Source organism: Anomaloglossus baeobatrachus, chromosome 3 (genome assembly GCF_048569485.1).
Source record: "Anomaloglossus baeobatrachus isolate aAnoBae1 chromosome 3, aAnoBae1.hap1, whole genome shotgun sequence".
NCBI lineage: Eukaryota > Metazoa > Chordata > Amphibia > Anura > Aromobatidae > Anomaloglossus > Anomaloglossus baeobatrachus.
In genome coordinates, this window is record NC_134355.1 from 25,756,616 (window position 1) to 25,778,174 (window position 21,559).

At 48.2% G+C, this 21,559-nt stretch overlaps 1 protein-coding gene across 1 annotated transcript in view; it reads left to right on the forward strand.

Moving 5' to 3' along the window:
* The first annotated feature begins 527 nt into the window (after window positions 1–527).
* TMEM63A (transmembrane protein 63A) overlaps window positions 528–21,559 on the forward strand; it is a 106,531-nt gene continuing 85,499 nt past the window's right edge. The window contains exon 1 of the mRNA XM_075339069.1: window positions 528–646. The gene's annotated coding sequence lies outside the window, so the exon portion shown is untranslated. The remainder of the gene's footprint in view (window positions 647–21,559) is intronic.

The window sequence follows — 21,559 nt, forward strand, 5'->3', positions numbered from 1 at the left end:
ACTATATAAAGCACTCACTATATAAAGCACACACACTATGTACATACATACACTATATAGACTCTCTATATATATATATATATACACACACATACACACACACACACACTATAAATACACACTATATACTGTGCAGCACACACACTATATACAGCACACAGACTATAAATACACACTATATACAGCACACGGACTATATAAAGCACTCACTATATAAAGCACACACACTATGTACCTACATACACTATATAGACTCTATATATATTCACACACACTATATACACCACACACCCTATGAATACACACTATATACAGCACACAGACTATATACAGCACTCACTATATACAGCACACACACTATGTACATACATACACACTATATACACCACACACACACACACACTATATACACCACACATACACACTATATACACACACAGCTCTACATCTTGCACAATACCGACACACGAGACTTTCACACAACTGCGGGGAGCATGCGCAGTAGCCGCTCTCCCTGCCTCCTCCCAGCCAGGAACTCCGGGAGCAGCAGCTGCTGACACAGGAGACACATTGTTACCGCAAGTTCTCAGCAGCCCCCCAAACTACAGGCGACCCTCCCCCCATGTACCGGGACCGCCGCCAGCAGGTAAGCGTCTGCTCCCTCCTGATCCTCCTGGAGGAGAGGGGTTAATCACGTGTCTGTGACTCCTAGAAATGAGCTTCATGTGGCCCCTAAGGGAAAGAAGAGTCATTACAGAGTGTTGGGGGTGCACTTACTTTTACATTTTCTGACTTGTATGTTTCCTGTTTTGTATATTTGGCACTTGCAAATAGTTTCATGTCTGCAGAGTCTGGTAGATAAAGCCGAGATTATCAAAACTTCTGCAGAGTTTGAGTATGGAAGTATGGGGGCAGGTGCCTGGGGTGGGTAGGTGGGTGTGTTGCACCCCCCCTTGCGCATGGGAAAAAGTTTCCATCCAACAGAAACTATGTGTTCAGATATTTTCTACCTAGATCTTTAGGGGTTTTAATTAAGGAAGAATAAAGTTTAAAGGAAAGTAAATATATATATTTTTTAGGGGGTGAGCGGATGATGTTGCAAGAGGTTATATTGGTGATAAGCATGAGGCCGGGTCAAGCTGATCCGTAAAACTCAATGTGTAAAAAAAAAATAAAAAAAAATATTTTATGTAAAATCCTGTTACGCATATTTAAAACATTCCATTTAAAAAGAAATACAAAAATAAATATATATAAAAAAATGTGTTTAATCCAGAAAAGCCAATGATCTTTTTTTGTTTTGTATTCTGTCATTTTTTTTTTTTTTTTTTACATTTGTATGCCATCTGTATGTATCAACAATTGAAGAAATAATAATAATAATATATAATAAAGGACAAATACTTTTTGCTATGGTAATTTAATGGATGGTATCAATATAACGTAATGGCTGCCACTTTAACTCATCTATTGACCACCACTATATGTATATATATATATGTATATATATAAATTTTATTTTTTTTAATTCAGTGCTGGACTGGTTCTGTAAATGTAAGCCCCCTGACCCTTGTCTTATACTCACTTGCCGCCATCGTCATGTGTTTTCAGCGTCACTTTGGTCAGTCTTCCCCAGTTTGTAACCTGCCGGCAGCTTCAATGTTTCATGGACTCGGAGGTCACAATTCAATACAAGTCTATGGGAGCCTCGTTCTGGCCCTCATAGACTTGTACTGAGCTCTTGTGGTGTCACAATTTGGTAATTGATAATTTTTTTTTTTAACCTTCTTTTTATTAGTTTTTAATAACAAAAACAGATAATCAGTAATCATATAATACAATACATTATGATTATGTTAAACTACAAAATTACAGATAATGTATCTCCTCGAATCCCAAATTGGTAATTTTTAATGGCTGTTTGATCCATAATATAGATTAGGGTAGTAGAGATAAGCGATTCTGATCGGCAAAGATTGTACGATTTTAAAATTTCCAATCTTTGGCCGGATCGGGATCAAACATCCGAGCATTTACCGCAAAAGTCGGCAATCTTGCCAAGGATTGATAAAGGTTCAGATGGCAAAAACCATCCTCTTCTTGTCCATCACAGCCATGTTAAGTATTGGCATGGCTGTGATTGGCCACTGTAAAAAAAAAAAAAAAACCCCCACAAAAACGTTAAACCTGCAGCCCCCAGTCATGCGCTTATCTGGGCTGCGTATCAAAATAAAAGGAACCGTATGTGGCTTTATTTTAATTTAAATTATTTTAAAAATGCGGCGTGCAGTTCTCCCCACTTTTGATATCCAGCTAAGGCTGCTTTCACACTGCGTTTTTTTAGCATGCGTCATGAACGTTTTTTTGCTGTAAAAGCGGATCCTGTTTTTACAAAGAAAAACGTATGCAAACGCAATTTTGCAGGATCCTGTCACTTTAAGTTTATGGGCGGGCATTGGAGTCATGTGATCGGGAGTGAGGGGAACTGAACGTGACAGACTGGGAGCCGACATCTGACAGCTGCGGAGGCTCGTACCAAAGGTAAACATCGGGTAACTTGCTTGGATACCCGATATTTACCTTGGTTACGAGCGTCTGCAGCTGCTAGAAGACGGGCTCCCTGCACACATAACAAAGGTAAACATCGGGTATCCAAGCAAGTTACCTGATGTTTACCTTGGTTACAAGCCTCCGCAGCTCTCAGGCGGGGGAGAGAGAAACTAATCACACCAGGCTGGTTTCTGGGCATGCTCAATAGAGCAAGCAGGATCCAGTCTATCAGCATGTCAGCATTCACATACGTTTGCGTGCGGTATAGTTAGGATCCAGCAATTTGCAGTATTTGGACGCAGCTCAAAAACGCTACAAGTAGCGTTTTTGAAAAAAGTTAAAAAACTGCAAGTCGCTGAATCCTCACTATAACGCACGAAAACGCATGTGAAAGCATGTTGACGCGAGTCCATTGCAAATGTATTGAAATGAAAACGCATTTGCACTGGATCCGTTTTTGCATTAAAAAAAACTTTCAGGACGCATGGTAAAAAAACGTAGCGTGAAAGCAGCCTAAGATAAAGCCCGACAGCTGGGGATTGGTATTCTCAGGCTGGGGAGACCCATGATTATTGAGCCCCCCCAGCCTAAAAATAGCAGCCTGCAGCTGCCCAGGATTGTCACATGCATTAGATACAACAATCCGAGGACTTTATCAGGCTCTTCCTGATTGCCCTGTAATAAGTGGTTAATCACAGCTGCCTGTATTAATTATGGACAATTCCTGACTCTACACTGGTGCTGTCTGTATTATTCACAGACAGCAACCGACTCTACACTGGTGTCGTCCGTGTCCTGCCCGTATTTTTCACGGACAGCACCCGACTCTAAACTGATAGCATCTGTGTGCTGCCTGTATTATTCATGGACAGCACCGGACTCTACACTGATGACATCCGTGTGCTGCCTGTATTATTCATGGACAGCACTGGACTCTACACTGATGACATCCGTGTGCTGCCTGTATTATTCATGGACAGCACTGGACTCTACACTGATGACATCCGTGTGCTGCCTGTATTATTCATGGACAGCACCGGACTCTACACTGATGACATCCGTGGCCTGCCTGTATTATTCATGGACAGCACCGGACTCTACACTGATGACATCCGTGTGCTGCCTGTATTATTCATGGACAGCACTGGACTCTACACTGATGACATCCGTGTGCTGCCTGTATTATTCATGGACAGCACCGGACTCTACACTGATGACATCCGTGGCCTGCCTGTATTATTCATGGACAGCACCGGACTCTACACTGATGACATCCGTGTGCTGCCTGTATTATTCATGGACAGCACTGGACTCTACACTGATGACATCCGTGTGCTGCCTGTATTATTGATGGACAGCACTGGACTCTACACTGATGACATCCGTGTGCTGCCTGTATTATTCATGGACAGCACCGGACTCTACACTGATGACATCCGTGTGCTGCCTGTATTATTCATGGACAGCACTGGACTCTACACTGATGACATCCATGTGCTGCCTGTATTATTCATGGACAGCACCGGACTCTACACTGATGACATCCGTGTGCTGCCTGTATTATTCACGGACACATTATATGGGTGATTTTAATCTGTGACTTTGACTGATTCCATGAGTTTTTTGCAAACACCACTCACTTCGCAAAAAAAACACAGACGTGCAGTCCTGTAAATTGTAATGGGTGCATGTTCCAGCCCAGCCTTGGAAAACTCAGAATACCAATGTGACTCAGATGAATGAGAATACCAATGTGACTCAGATGAATGAGAATACCAATGTGACTCAGATGAATGAGAATACCAATGTGACTCAGATGAATGAGAATACCAATGTGACTCAGATGAATGAGAATACCAATGTGACTCAGATGAATGAGAATACCAATGTGACTCAGATGAATGAGAATACCAATGTGACTCAGACGTCTGAATGAGGCCTTAGAAAGTGTTTATGTGGTTGGTAGCGAAAGCCAAAAATAAAAAACAATTAGCCCTTGTCTGGAAGAAGTTAAATATTTAAAATTAATAAAAACTGTATTGGGGAATTTCTGACCGCTGGGTAGATGAATTGCAAGTATGCCTATTATAAGCTCAGTATGTGCAGCGCCGCCCTGTGACTCTTCCTACACATGCGGCGTTCCAGACATGATGCATACGGGCAATTGCTGGTAACAGAACAAGTTCAACATGGCCGGAACACAATCTCATCTTGGGGTCCAATGTGTGACCGCACCCGCTAAACCTGACTCCATTAATACTGAATTAAACTTAAGCACCACAGGTTGTAGTAATGCTGGTGTCCAGTTGTTGTGGCTACAACGTGCATCCTAATGGCCACAAAAAATGGGTGCATTTTTTAATTGGCACACTGTGCTAAAATGTCATTTAATCAGTCACTCTGTATGTTTATAGCTAAAACCCGATCAGATTCCATCTAAAAAAAAAATTCAGTAATGCCATCCCCATACTATGCTCAAGTGCTCAGTATTTGTAACTAGTGATGAGCGGGCACTACCATGCTCAAGTGCTCAGTATTTGTAACTAGTGATGAGCAGGCACTACCATGCTCAGGTGCTCAGTACTCATAACTAGTGATGAGCGGGCACTACCATGATCGGGTGCTCAGTACTGGTAACTAGTGATGAGCGGGCACTACCATGCTCGGGTGCTCAGTACTGGTAACTAGTGATGAGCGGGCACTACCATGCTCGGGTGCTCAGTACTGGTAACTAGTGATGAGCGGGCACTACCATGCTCGGGTGCTCAGTACTGGTAACTAGTGATGAGCGGGCACTACCATGCTTGGGTGCTCAGTACTGGTAACTAGTGATGAGCGGGCACTACCATGCTCGGGTGCTCAGTACTGGTCACTAGTGATGAGCGGGCACTACCATGCTCGGGTGCTCAGTACTCGTAACTAGTGATGACTGAGCACTACCATGCTCAGGTGCTTAGTACTGGTAACTAGTGATGAGCGAGCACTACCATGCTCGGGTGCTCAGTACTCGTAACTAGTGATGAGCGGGCACTACCATGTTCGGGTGCTCAGTACTTGTAACTAGTGATGAGTGGGCACTACCATGCTTAGGTGCTCTGTACTTGTAATTAGTGATGAGCGGGCACTACCATCCAATAGTTACCAGTACTCAGCACCCGAGCATGGTAGTACTCGCTCATCACTAGTTACCAGTACTGAGTACCTGAGCATGGTAGTGCCCGCTCATCACTAGTTACCAGTACTCAGCACCCGAGCATGGTAGTACTCGCTCATCACTAGTTACCAGTACTGAGCACCTGAGCATGGTAGTGCCTGCTCATCACTAGTTACCAGTACTGAGCACCCGAGCATGGTAGTGCCCACTCATCACTAGTTACCAGTACTGAGCACCCGAGCATGGTAGTGCCCACTCATCACTAGTTACGAGTACCGAGCACCCGAGCATGGTAGTGCCCGCTCATCACTAGTTACCAGTACTGAGCACCCGAGCATGGTAGTGCCCACTCATCACTAGTTACCAGTACTGAGCACCCGAGCATGGTAGTGCTCACTGATCACTAGTTATGAGTACTGGGCACCCGAGCATGGTAGTGCCCCAAAAATGTCCATATCATTTGATTTCCTCTTTTTTTTTTTTTTATATGACGCAACACCCCATACACATTGGTTGGAGGTCCAGTCAAAAAAGCTAAAAATTCCAAAATGTTTTTTCAGCAATTTGCACCTGAGCTCCAGTTTCATGAAGTTTGGCTTTATTTATTTATTTATTTTTTTTTTTTGTGTAATCTGTTTTTAGCCCTCATTCATATATGGCCAAACAATCACGAGATGATTATGCCTGTATTTGTTGACTTTTTGGGGATCATGATGAATTTATCAAATGTATCAAAATCATTTTGAAACAATTTTTTGCAAGACATCTCTTATCTTTTATGTGTGTTGTGAATATTTCCTGCCACGTCATGTATCATTCTGTAATAACATATATCGCATACAGTAAGAAGGTACAGCGGGGTAGCCAGTCAGGATGATATAGGGGCAATGTATCACTTAGGCTATGTGTCCACGGTAGAATATACCTGCGGATTTTTCTGCACGAAAATCCGCGACTTTCGCGGCAAATCCGCACCCGCGGATTTGCCGGCGATTTGCCGCGGATTTACCGCGGATTTGCCGCGGATTTTGATGCGGATTTTTTTTTTTTTTCCCATTCTATACCCAAATCCGCACCAAAATCCGCAACAAACACTTGACATGCTGCAGATTTTTCCGCATCAAAATCCGCGGCAAATCCGCAGCAGAAAAATCCGCAGCATGGACACAGCATTTCCAAAATGCCATTGAAATGGCTTGGAAGTGCCGCTGCTGCAGATTTTCGGGAAATCCGCGGCAAATCCGCGGCAAAATCCGCGGCAAATCCGCAGCGTGGGCACATAGCCTTATTGGGCCGCTTGGTGCAGCTGACAAATCTGGAAATCAAATGACTTGTAATATTAAAACAATATAAATAAAAGTGATTGAAATACTACAATAATGCAGCATAACATTGTGTAAAATGGCAGAAAATAATGCATGTAAAACGCAACCTGTAGGTGATCAGGGTATGATCAGAGCCTCATAAATGTCTTCTCGTACACAGGCATAACCTAAAAACTCAAAGGGCACAATTCATTATTGCATTTGTGCCTTTTTTTTTTTTTTTTTTTTTTTTTGTTTTGCGCTAGAACCATCTATCCGCTTGTACCTTTTTTTGTGTCTATTGTTTGTGGTTGCCCCTCTTTTTTTCTGTTGTTGCCCTATTACATCATTTGCAACTTTTTGAAAGGGGTAAAATGTGTCCTATATATACTCCAGCCCAACCATCTAGAGCAGTCATGGCGAACCTTTTACAGGCTGAGTGCCCAAACTGTAGTTCTAAACCCATTTTTTTTCCGAAGTGCCAACCAATCCTATTATGTAAATAATTGATTTTAACCTTACCTTTGCAGTTTTCTCTTCTCTTCAGCAGGGGGCATCACGCTCATGCGTGCTTACCACACATGGAAGCTGAGCCCTGCCCTTTCCAGACACAGCAGTTGGATTGATCTTTCTGGAAATAAATTGCAGCATATTAGACAGAGATTTTAGCGTGGAATGCAATCAGAGGTCACCCTGTAATCCACATCTACATTTCAAAGTCTGAACATCTTGAAATCCCATAAAGACGTACGAGTTGCTATTCTCCCCTTTCATTGTGTAGTTATGTCCCCTTCCTGGCCACTTCCTGGTAAACATGTCCCCCATCCTGATATATATTTCCTACATTCTGGTATATTTGTCCACATCATGGCCCCATCCTGGTAAATGTATCCCATCCTGGCATGTTCCCCCATGCTGTTAAATGACCTCATCCTGGTAAATGTACCCCATCCTGGTAAATGTACCCCATCCTGGTAAATGTACCCCATCCTGGTAAATGTACCCCATCCTGGTAAATGTATCCCATCCTGGCATGTTCCCCCATGCTGTTAAATGACCCCATCCTGGTAAATGTACCCCATCCTGGTAAATGTATCCCATCCTGGCATGTTCCCCCATGCTGTTAAATGACCCCATCCTGGTAAATGTACCCCATCCTGGTAAATGTATCCCATCCTGGCATGTTCCCCCATGCTGTTAAATGACCCCATCCTGGTAAATGTACCCCATCCTGGTAAATGTATCCCATCCTGGCATGTTCCCCCATGCTGTTAAATGACCCCATCCTGGTAAATGTACCCCATCCTGGTAAATGTACCCCATCCTGGTAAATGTATCCCATCCTGGCATGTTCCCCCATGCATTTAAATGACCCCATCCTGGTAAATGTATCCCATCCTGGTAAATGTATCCCATCCTGGCATGTTCCCCCATGCTGTTAAATGACCCCATCCTGGTAAATGTACCCCATCCTGGTAAATGTATCCCATCCTGGCATGTTCCCCCATGCTGTTAAATGACCCCATCCTGGTAAATGTACCTCATCCAGGCATGTTCCCTTATCCTGGTAAATGTACCCCATCCTGATAAATGTCACCCTTCCTGCTAAATGTTCCCCATTCTGGCATTTTTCCTCATCCTGGCATGTTTCCACCCCATCCTTTCATGTTTCCCCCCCATTCTGGTAAATGTATCCCCCATTCTGGTAAATGTATCCCTCATTCTGGTAAATGTATCCCCCATTCTGGTAAATGTATCCCCCATTCTGGTAAATATATCCCCCATACTGGTAAATGTACCCCCCATACTGGTAAATGTACCCCTTCCTGGCATGTTTCCCTTCCTGCGAAATGTACCCCATCCTGGCATGATTTCCCCCATCCTTGCAGCCATGTGTCCCCCATCTTTGCAGCCATGTTTCCCCCATCTTTGCACGTTTCTCTCCATCTTTGCACGTTTCTCTCCATCTTTGCAGCCATGTTTTCGCCGTGCTCTCCATGTTTTCCCCGTGCTCTGTTTGCCCCGTGCTCTGTTTGTATATGCCCCGTGCTCCCATGTTCCCCCCGTGCTAGCTCTGTCCCCGTGCTCCCCATATTTCCCCCGTGCTGGCTCTGTCCCCGTGCGCTCCATGTTTCCCCCGTGCGCTCCATGTTTCCCCCGTGCGCTCCATGTTTCCCCCGTGCAGGCTCTGTCCCCCATGTGTCCCCCGTGCGCTCCATGTTTCCCCCGTGCAGGCTCTGTCCCCCATGTATCCCCCGTGCAGGCTCTGTCCCCCATGTGTCACCCGTGCGCTCCATGTTTCCCCCGTGCAGGCTCTGTCCCCCATGTGTCCCCCGTGCAGGCTCTGTCCCCCATGTGTCACCCGTGCGCTCCATGTTTCCCCCGTGCAGGCTCTGTCCCCCATGTGTCCCCCGTGCAGGCTCTGTCCCCCATGTGTCCCCCGTGCGCTCCATGTTTCCCCCGTGCAGGCGCTATCCCCCATGTGTCCCCCGTGCGCTCCATGTTTCCCCCGTGCAGGCTCTATCCCCCATGTTTCCCCCGTGCAGGCTCTGTCCCCCATGTGTCCCCCGTGCGCTGCATGTTTCCCCCGTGCAGGCTCTGTCCCCCATGTGTCCCCCGTGCAGGCTCTGTCCCCCATGTGTCCCCCGTGCGCTGCATGTTTCCCCCGTGCAGGCTCTGTCCCCCATGTGTCCCCCGTGCGCTCCATGTTTCCCCCGTGCAGGCTCTGTCCCCCATGTGTCCCCCGTGCGCTGCATGTTTCCCCCGTGCAGGCTCTGTCCCCCATGTGTCCCCCGTGCGCTGCATGTTTCCCCCGTGCAGGCTCTGTCCCCCATGTGTCCCCCGTGCAGGCTCTGTCCCCCATGCGTCCCCCGTGCAGGCTCTGTCCCCCATGTGTCCCCCGTGCAGGCTCTGTCCCCCATGCGTCCCCCGTGCGCTACATGTTTCCCCCGTGCAGGCTCTGTCCCCCATGTGTCCCCCGTGCAGGCTCTGTCCCCCATGCGTCCCCCGTGCAGGCTCTGTCCCCCATGTGTCCCCCGTGCAGGCTCTGTCCCCCATGCGTCCCCCGTGCGCTACATGTTTCCCCCGTGCAGGCTCTGTCCCCCATGCGTCCCCCGTGCGCTGCATGTTTCCCCCGTGCAGGCTCTGTCCCCCATGTGTCCCCCGTGCGCTGCATGTTTCCCCCGTGCAGGCTCTGTCCCCCATGTGTCCCCCGTGCGCTGCATGTGTCCCCCGTGCAGGCTCTGTCCCCCATGTGTCCCCCGTGCAGGTGTAAGGGGTGGGCAGACCCCTTACAAGGAGGCGCAGTTTTCCCCCCTGAAAGCTGTTAATGTTGATGTTATTAATAAAAATGTTTAGGCTATGTGCGCACAGTGCGTTTTTCGCGGCGTTTTTGCACGTTTTTCGGGTGCGTTTTTGGCCTCAAAACTGCAGGACTTTGCTTCCCCAGCAAAGTCTATGAGTTTTAATTTTTGCTGTCCGCACACATCTGTTTTTTTTCAGCTGCGTTTTTGTGGTGCCACAAAAACGCAGCATGTCAATTATTCCCGCGTTTTTCACTGCGCTTTTCATCCATTGAGTTCAATGGGATGTTGAAAGACGCAATGAGAAACGCAAATAGCTGCGTTTTGGTGCGTTTCTAAGACCAAAAACGCAGCTATAAACGCAGGAGGTGGGTAGTAAAGTGACGTGTACAGGAAGAGGATTCCTTCTGTCAGTATATACAGAAGCGTGAATCCTCCCGGTACCGTCACCGCTGCGTCCACCTCCCGTCCTGGGCATGTATGCTGCCGTGCGGCGCCATGTACAGGCAGGAGGTGGAAGCGGCTGCGAAAACAAAAGTTAACAGAAGAAAAAAAAAAAAAAAGTTATACTCACCTGTCTGCAGACTCCCGGTGCCATGCCCGCTCCCATCTCCTCTCACGGTATCGCCACCCCCGCTCCGGCTGTGTGCAGACGGCCGGGAAACCTCCGATGGATGCAGGACCTGGCGATGGAACACCTGATGCAGTCACCTGACGCATCAGGTGATCGTAAGTGACGCGGGCGCCCGGCCGGTTTAAGCTATCAGCGGATGCGTCAGGAGACTTCATCCCTGATTACCGGCAGTTGCTGCAACGATCGGACGGGATCAGACTCCCGCCCCATCGCTGCAGGAGCTGCCGGTAATCAGCACATAAGTGAGTATTATTTTTTTTTTTTTTTTTTGCACTGATGCATCAGCTGATTGTATAATCGGCTTTTATACAATCAGCTGATGTGTGATGGGATTCAGGCACTTGATCCTGACACATCATCTGATCGCTTTGCCTTCCAGCAAACCGATCAGATGATATTGGATCCGGATTGGACGGCGTGGGACCCTGACCCAGGATTACTGCGGAGGGGGGGTTCTTTATTTCAATAAAGATGGAGTCACTAATTGTGTTGTGTTTTATTTCTAATAAAAATATTTTTCTGTGTGTTGTTTTTTTTTTATCTTTACTAGAAATTCATGGTGGCCATGTCTAATATTGGCGTGACACCATGAATTTCGGGCTTAGGGCCAGCTATACAGCTAACCCTAACCCCATTATTACCCAGCGAGCCACCCGGCATCAGGGCAGCTGGAAGAGTTGGATACAGCGCCAGAAGATGGTGCTTCTATGAAAGCGCCATTTTCTGGGGTGGCTGCGGGACTGCAATTCACAGCGGGGGTGCCAAGAAAGCATGGGCACCCTGCACTGTGGATTCCAATCCCCAGCTGCCTAGTTGTACCCGGCTGGACTCAAAAATTGGGCGAAGCTCACGTCATTTTTTTTTTAAATTATTTCATGAAATTCATGAAATTAAAAAAAAAGGGCTTCCCTATATTTTTGGTTCCCAGCCGGGTACAAATAGGCAGCTGGGGGTTGGGGGCAGCCCGTACCTGCCTGCTGTACCCGGCTAGCATACAAAAATATGGCGAAGCCCACGTCATTTTTTTTGTTTGGGGGGGCAAAGAAATCCTGCATACAGTCCTGGAAGGAGGATGCTGAGCCTTGTAGTTCGACAGCTGCTGTCTGCTCTCCTGCATACACTATTGGATGGAGGATGCTGAGCCTTGTAGGTCTGCTCCCCCTGACTCTCCCTCAAGCATACAGTCCTGGATGGAGCATGCTGAGCCTTGTAGTTCTGCAGCTGCTGTCTGCTCTCCTGCATACACTATTGGATGGAGTATGCTGAGCCTTCTAGTTCTGCAGCTGTCTGCTCTTCTGCATACACTAGTGGAGAATGAAGAACACATTGAAGAAGGAAATGACATCAGACCTTTTTTTTTTGTTCACTGATAAAAAACGCATAAAGACGCAGTGAGCAAAAACGCAGCAAAACGCAGCAAAAAAACGCACCAAATCGCAGCAAAACGCGTGCGTTTTTTGCCGCGTTTTTTTGACGCGGATGCGTTTTTGTGCAGTTTTTGCCGCAAAAAACGCACAAAAACGCAGCGTCAAAAAAACGCAGTGTGTGATCCTAGCCTTATACTGTTTTAGTGGGTTTCCCCTAGTGGCCGGGTGGGACGGCTGTCCCCATAGAAGCAGTGCAGGAGAGAGGTGGAGCCGGCAGCTTGGGGGAGGGAGAGAGTGTGTTGTAGAAAAAAGGTTTTGAGTCTGGAGGCAGTCGAGTCCGGGACAGGAGAGAAGGAGCAGTGGGGGCAGGGTGTGGGAGCTAGGTGAACAGCGGACGGAGAGAAGAGAAAGAGAAAGTGTCCTCTATGGTGAAGCAGGTTTGAGTGGGTCGAGTCTGCGGTAGCCGGAGTGGGAGCCTAGGTGAAGTAGAGTAGCCGGGCACATCCCCACTAGAGGAGACGTCCAGAACAGGTTTCCCCCCCATCAGGAGTTGTGAACCGAAGCTAACAGATTACTGCCATTGTTGTGAAGATGCATGCAATAAACATGCCTTCTGATTCAACTGATCTTCGTCTGCAAAGTCTGTATATGTCTGATAGCGTTCTCTGTATCGCCACACTCTGCCCCATCAAACAATCTCCTGTCCCAATAGTGACGGCGGGGCCGGGGGTTAGCCTGGCATACAAAGGGGCCACGACTACAACCCCCGAGGCACCCCCGGCACCCCGTTACATGTGGCGTAGTCGGCAGGATCCGGATTATTGGCAAAGGGTCCCGATTCCATGGTGGGAAGAACAAGTGGTGCCTAAGGCGTTGGACCGGGCACAAGATGGCGCTAAGATGGCCGCCGTCTTCACGAGTACAGCGAGCGTGCGAAGAATTGGCGCCAAAAGAAAAACCCTGAGCTGGCCGGCGAAGAAAAAGAAGTGCGGAGTGCGCCGCTTAAAGAGGGGAGGTGCTGGCCCCAGGATGTTGTTGAAGACGTGTGAAGAGGCCAGCGTTACAGGAAAGAAGAAGGGCCGCCTATGCTGGGCCGATTTGATGTGCGAGACTGGGGGTGGGGCGTATACAAGAACGGGAAAAGAAGGCCCGCCTCCACCTTCCCCAGCTTCTCCACCGTCCCCGGCGCCATTACAGGAAGGCCTGCAAGAGACGCCAACTCAGAGACTGACTCCGAGCGAGATGGAGACCCCGAGAAAACAGCATGCTGCTGTGGGCGCGCTGGTAGCAACCAGCCTGGGGAGAGGACGCCCAAAGCAGACTGCGGCCGCGGAAGGACTTACCCTTAACCTACCGGCTGTGCCAGGAGGACCGGAGCGGCCCACAAAAGTAACGTGGGTCACTTCCTGGGATGCCGCGACCGGTGAGACCTCGACTGAAGTCCGGGCCACCTACAAGGCGCAGCTACGGCCGGGAAACGAAACCCTGGGAGCACCTCTCCAGAGTCCGGAGGTGGTTACACCAGACAAGGTGGGTCCCCCAGCCCCCACAGAAGTTCCGACCCCGGGAGGGCAACATACCCCGGAGTTAGAAGAAGACGAGTGGGTATTCTTTTTGGAGCCGGTAAAGCCGACGCCCCTGACTCGGCGACCGTCCCCTCCACCTGAAACCGATCCAGTGCAAGAGAGGTTACTAGCCGAGACCGTGGCCCGTGAGATGATGGCCGGTCCCCTCAGCGAGGAGTTTGATCGGCAATGTACCGTTGGCACCGTGGTCAAATTCAACCAGGCCGAAGGCTACGGGTTCCTTGAGGACGAAGAGACCGGGGACCATTTTTTCTACAACCGGGTTAACCTGGACACTGAGGGCTTACCACAACGCCTTCATACCCTGTACCCGGGAGAAAAGGTGAAGTTCCGGAGAGAAGTGGGATGCCGGGGCCTCTTTGCCGTGGGAGTGACCCGGATGCCCACCGAACAAGAGGCCGCACAGTGGCAACAAGAGATTGAGTGGGAGGAGTGCCAATACCGGAGACGCACGCAACAGAGACTGGTGCTGGCTGAGACTTGCCGGCCGAGAAATACGCTGGCGGTAGCACCCGAAATGGTTACCGGACCGGCAGCCGAGATGGAGAAGGGGACACCGGCGGTGTTAGCGATCCACCAGAGTCTGGTAACACACCCGGTGGTCGTCGTTGGTAGTCCCCGGCCGTCGCATTCAGCTACCCCATCACCCCCGTCGGGGGTTGAGGAGCCCAAACCGGAGACAGAGGGGGTAGAGCCCCCGATCAACTATGAACCGTTCCGGAGGCTGCGCCGCTTGCCAGGCCAATCCCTGTCTGACTATGTGAGGGCCCAGCGGGCTGAATGGCAACGTGCATACTACCCCGAGTGAATCATAGTGACCGGAGGCGGTGGACATACTTGTGTTAAATACCGGAGTTATGGAGAAGAACCGGTGAAGAGTTAAAGTTGTAACCACGTTCAAGGTACCGAGCCCGGAGGGAGCCTGATGCTGAACTGTGCCAGGACTCCCCTCTGTGATGTTGACGGAGACTTTGTTTGTGTTCCCTGCCTGCAAAGACCGGGAGTGCTGTGAGAGCCTCCGAGCAGAAGATCAGCCAAGACCGGGAGTGCTTGTTAACGGCCTCCGGGCAAATCTACTGCAAAGACCGGGAGCTCCCTTGGAGGGACTCCGGGCGCCGGACTTGTGCGCCCCTTGAGTGTGCCTTCATGTGAACATTTTAAGGTTTTTATAAAAGTGACTTTGCTGCTAAATTTGTGTTTTGCAGGTGCGGGCCTTGCCGGGAGGCTAAGGCAAAAAGAGGGGAGGAATGTAAGGGGTGGGCAGACCCCTTACAAGGAGGCGCAGTTTTTCCCCCTGAAAGCTGTTAATGTTGATGTTATTAATAAAAATGTTTATACTGTTTTAGTGGGTTTCCCCTAGTGGCCGGGTGGGACGGCTGTCCCCATAGAAGCAGTGCAGGAGAGAGGTGGAGCCGGCAGCTTGGGGGAGGGAGAGAGTGTGTTGTAGAAAAAAGGTTTTGAGTCTGGAGGCAGTCGAGTCCGGTACAGGAGAGAAGGAGCAGTGGGGGCAGGGTGTGGGAGCTAGGTGAACAGCGTACGGAGAGAAGAGAAAGAGAAAGTGTCCTCTATGGTGAAGCAGGTTTGAGTGGGTCGAGTCTGCGGTAGCCGGAGTGGGAGCCCAGGTGAAGTAGAGTAGCCGGGCACATCCCCACGAGAGGAGACGACAAGAAGAGGTTTTCCCCCCCCATCAGGAGTTGTGAACCGAAGCTAACAGATTACTGCCATTGTTGTGAAGATGCGTGCAATAAACATGCCTTCTGATTCAACTGATCTTCGTCTGCAAAGTCTGTATACGTCTGACAGCGTTCTCTGTATCACCACACTCTGCCCCACCAAACAATCTCCTGTCCCAAAAGTGACGGCGGAGCCGGGGGTTAGCCTGGCATACAAAGGGGCCACTACTACAACCCCCGAGGCACCCCCGGCACCCCGTTACACAGGCTCTGTCCCCCATGTGTCCCCCGTGCAGGCTCTGTCCCCCATGTGTCCCCCGTGCAGGCTCTGTCCCCCATGTGTCGGCTCTGTCCCCCATGTGTCCCCCGTGCGCTGCATGTTTCCCCCGTGCAGGCTCTGTCCCCCCCACATCTTGGCACAGCCGCACAGAGGCTAAAAATAAAAAAAACAACTCACCTTCTGGCCCCCACTCCTCCACTGCTGCGTCCTCAGTCACTTCAGTTCCCGCGCGGCCACAAGACACCGGCGCCGCCTACTGGCGCTCCTCCGTCTCCTAGGCAACAGGCCTGCAGCCCAGAGGAGGCATGTCAGAGCGAGGAGAAATGTCTCCTCTGCTAAACACCAGTTTGAGCTGCTGGAGCGACCACACCAGCAGATCAAACTGGCGCAGTGTGGCGACAGCGCGCGTGCCAGCACAAACGGCTCTGCGTGCCCTGTGTGGCACGCCTGCCATAGGTTCGCCATCACTGATCTAGAGTGATATATATTTAGACCAGATGAGTCCATACAAACAAGGAAATGGGGTGGATCATACACAATCACCACACCACTTCAGAGCTACTCTTAAAGCATATCACAAACCAGGAGGACAGAGTGAAATAGCTTCTACAATATCAAAAAGTTTATTCATGTACATATTAAACATATAGTATCAATATTTGAATAAAACAGGCACGAGAAAGGGGTGGTAAAAATGGCAAACACCTGGGAGCTGCACAAATAACAATAGAGAAAAGATCAAGTATCCATCCACCAGGCCTTGTGTATCCAAAAGGAAAACATGAAAAAACCCCAAGTGGGCTCGTATATCAAATGCTCAGCAGAAATCCTGATAGTTACACTGGCAAAAATAGTGGAGGATATGCAGCAGGAAAACAGTGATTATATTGAAGGGATCAGATGCATCGGGCAGCCCCTGACATGTAAATCAACCCATGGGGGTTTAATATAAAGAAGGAAAGTCTGTAGTGGGGGTTTTACCTCCTCCGTCACCCCTGGCTGACTGCACGCTCTGTTAATTCCATCCTTTCACACAGGTTTGCGGTATCTGTAGATTGGGTTTACATGTATTTGGCTTGCCCCGTTCCCCCTTCTTTATATTAAACCCCCATGGGTTGATTTACATATCAGGGGCTGCCCGATGCATCTGATCCCTTCAATATAATCACTGTTTTCCTGCTGCATATCCTCCACTATTTTTGCCAGTGTAACTATCAGGATTTCTGCTGAGCATTTGATATACGAGCCCACTTGGGGTTTTTTCATGTTTTCCTTTTGGATACACAAGGCCTGGTGGATGGATACTTGATCTTTTCTCTATTGTTATTTGTGCAGCTCCCAGGTGTTTGCCATTTTTACCACCCCTTTCTCGTGCCTGTTTTATTCAAATATTGATACTATATGTTTAATATGTACATGAATAAACTTTTTGATATTGTAGAAGCTATTTCACTCTGTCCTCCTGGTTTGTGTAGAGTGATATATATGTATATGTGTGTGTGTGTGTCAGATTTTTTTTTTTCTTTTAGAGCAGTTTTTGCACCATTTTGCTTAACTTGTAACTTTTTGCAGTAAGCAGTTGTAAAAAAATAAATAAATAAAAAATTGTCCATTTTCAACGTTGCAAAAAAATAATGAATGGCGTGCACTTTTTTTTTTCTTAAGGCTAGGTTCACACACTGCGTTTTTTTGACGCTGCGTTTTTGTGCGTTTTTTGCGGCAAAAACCGTACAAACGCACCCGCGGCAAAAAAACGCGGCAAAAAACGCACGCGTTTTGCCGCGATTTGGTGCGGTTTTTTGCTGCGTTTTGCTGAGTTTTTGCTCACTGCGTCTTTATGCGTTTTTTATCAGTGAACAATGCCATTAAGATTGTTGAAAAAAAGGTCTGATGTCATTTCCTTCTTCAATATGTTCTTCATTCTCCACTAGTGTATGCAATAGAGCAGACATCTGCAGAACTACAAGGCTCAGCATGCTCCATCCAGGACTGTATGCTGGAGGGAGAGGCAGAGGGAGCAGAACTACAAGGCTCAGCATCCTCCATCCAATAGTGTATGCAGGAGAGCAGACAGCAGCTGCAGAACTACAAGGTTCAGCATGCCTCATCCAGGACTGTATGCTGGAGGGAGAGGCAGAGGGAGCAGATCTACAAGGCTCAGCATGCTCCATTCACTAGTGTATGCAGGAGAGCAGACAGCAGCTGCAGAACTACAAGGCTCAGCATCCTACATCCAGGACTGAATGCAGGAGTTTTTTGCCCCCCAAAAAATGACGTGGGCTTCGCCATATTTTTGTATGCTAGCCTGGTACAGCAGGCAGATACGGGCTGCCCCCAACCCCCAGCTGCCTATTTGTACCCGGCTGGGAACCAAAAATATAGAGAAGCCCTTTTTTTTTTAATTATTTCATGAATTTCATGAAATAATTTAAAAAAAAAAAAAATTACGTGAGCTTCGCCCAATTTTTGAGTCCAGCCGGGTACAACTAGGCAGCTGGGGATTGGAATCCACAGTGCAGGGTGCCCATGCTTTCTGGGCACCCCCGCTGTGAATTGCAGTCCCGCAGCCACCCCAGAAAATGGCGCTTTCATAGAAGCACCATCTTCTGGCGCTGTATCCAACTCTTCCAGCTTCCCTGATGCCGGGTGGCTGGCTGGGTAATAATGGGGTTAGGGCTAGCTGTATATTATCAGCTGGCCCTAAGCCCGAAATTCATGGTGTCACGCCAATATTAGACATGGCCACCATGAATTTCTAGTAAAGATAAAAAAAAAACCCACAACACACAGAAAAATATTTTTATTAGAAATAAAACACAACACAATTAGTGACTCCATCTTTATTGAAATAAAGAACCCCCCCCCCCCTCCGCAGTAATCCTGGGTCAAGGGTCCCGCGCCGTCCAATCCGGATCCAATATCATCTGATGGATTTGCTGGAAGGCAAAGCGATCAGATGATGTGTCAGGTTCTAGGGGCTGAAGCACATCACACATCAGCTGATTGTATAAAAGCCGTTCATACAATCAGCTGATGCATCGGTTAAAAAAAAAAAATACTTATGTGCTGATTACCGGCAGCTCCTGGAGTGATTGGAGGAGTCTGATCCCGTCCGATCGCTGCAGCAGCTGCCGGTAATCAGCGATGAAGTCTCCTGACGGCATCCGCTGACAGGTTAAACCGGCCGGGCGCCCGCGTCACCGCGATATTTACGATCAGCTGATGCGTCAGGTGACTGCATCAGGTGATCCATCGCCAGGTCCTGCATCCATCGGAGGTGTCCCGGCCGTCTGCACACAGCCGGAGCGGGGGGTGGCGATACCGTGAGAGGAGATGGGAGCGGGCATGGCACCGGGAGTCTGCAGACAGGTGAGTATGAATTTTTTTTTTTTTTTTTTTCTACTGTTCACTTTTGTTTTCGCAGCCGCTTCCACCTCCCGCCCGAACATGGCGCCGCACGGCAGCATACATGCACAGGACTGGAGGTGGAAGCGGCGGTGACGGTACCGGGAGGATTCACGCTTCTGTGTTTACTGACAGAAGGAATCCTCTTCCTGTACATGTCACTTTACTACCCACCTCCTGCGTTTATAGCTGCGTTTTTGGTCTTAGAAACGCACCAAAACGCAGCTATTTGCGTTTCTCACTGCGTCTTTCAACATCCCATTGCACTCAATGGATGAAAAGCGCAGTGAAAAACGCGGGAATAATTGACATGCTGCGTTTTTGTGGCACCACAAAAACTCAGCTGAAAAAAAAACGCTGTGTGCAGACAGCAAAAATGAAAACTCATAGACTTTGCTGGGGAAGCAAAGTCATGCAGTTTTCTGAGCAAAAACGCACCCGAAAACTGCGCAAAAACTCCGCGAAAAACACACTGTGTGAACTTACCCTAAGTTACTATACAGCTAGCCCTAACCCCATTATTACCCAGCGAGCCACCCGGCATCAGGGCAGCTGGAAGAGTTGGATACAGCGCCAGAAGATGGCGCTTCTATGAAAGCGCCATTTTCTGGGGTGGCTGCGGGACTGCAATTCACAGCGGGGGTGCCCAGAAAGCATGGGCACCCTGCACTGTGGATTCCAATCCCCAGCTGCCTAGTTGTACCCGGCTGGACTCAAAAATTGGGCGAAGCTCACGTCATTTTTTTTTTTTAATTATTTCATGAAATTCATGAAATAATTAAAATATAGGGAAGCCCTTTTTTTTTTTTGGTTCCCAGCCTGGTACAAATAGGCAGCTGGGGGTTGGGGGCAGCCCGTACCTGCCTGCTGTACCCGGCTAGCATACAAAAATATGGCGAAGCCCACGTCATTTTTTTTGTTTGGGGGGGCAAAGAAATCCTGCATACAGTCCTGGAAGGAGGATGCTGAGCTTTGTTGTTCGACAGCTGCTGTCTGCTCTCCTGCATACACTATTGGATGGAGGATGCTGAGCCTTGTAGGTCTGCTCCCCCTGACTCTCCCTCAAGCATACAGTCCTGGATGGAGCATGCTGAGCCTTGTAGTTCTGCAGCTGCTGTCTGCTCTCCTGCATACACTATTGGATGGAGCATGCTGACCCTTGTAGTTTTGCAGCTGTCTGCTCTTCTGCATACACTAGTGGAGAATGAAGAACACATTGAAGAAGGAAATGACATCAGACCTTTTTTTTTTTTTTTGTTCACTGATAAAAAACGCATAAAGACGCAGTGAGCAAAAACGCAGCAAAACGCAGCAACGCGTGCGTTTTTGGCTGCGTTTTTTTTACGCAAGTGCGTTTTTGTGTGGTTTTTGCCGCAAAAAACGCACAAACGCAGCGTCAAAAAAACGCAGTGTGTGAACCTAGCCTAAGAAGTTGGCGCAAAAAATTGCAACGAATGCTAAGAGACAAAAAGAAAAGTGACTTAAAAAAAAAATAAATCCCAGGAGTAATGAATCTGGGCCAAAATCTTTCACTATGGCTCTAAATCACCGTCCTCATTAGTTTCCTCTGTATTTGTTTTCCTGCTCGTTGACTTTGTACGAAGGTCGGTGACATCATTGCCCATAGATTACCGCTTGCAGTAATGGAGGCGGCCATTAGAGTAAGCAGTGAGGATCGTACGTGACTGCTCCTTGATGTGAGCTCGTCAGTGAAGACTCGTCTCCTGGTATTTGCTGAACTTTCTGAAGTTTCCAGTAACTTTATTCTATAATTTATTCTTGAAATCCGGTTTAACTTGTTTTTCCTTTTTTTGACTGCTGATGTAAGGCTGATGTTTACTTTTGATCCTATAATCCTTCCCTGAACTTATGAAATCCGATTAATTTACTGGACAAGCGTGGGTATATCACAGCTCTCGCAGAACGGCTCAGGATCCCCCTGATTTTACTGAAACTGCGGCAAAAAACGCGATATAAGGCTGAGAACGCCCTTTGCGTTTTTACCTGCGTTTCTGCAGCGTTTTGAGCTGCAGCGTTTTCATGCCAAAATGCATGCGTTTTGGTTTTCCATGATAGTCAATGGAAAATGATTTCTTGACCCCACTTTGCATTTTGAAACGCTGCGTTTAATTTGCATATTTTGTGGCAAAAACCATGCGTTTAAAGAAGCAGCATGTCAATTGTTTTTGCCATTTTGGGTGCGTTTTGCTAACATTGAAGTCAATGAGAAATGGCAAAAACCAAGATTCCTTTAAATTCCTCCGTTTTGGCTGCTTTTTCAGTGCAGAAAACATGCGTTTTGGA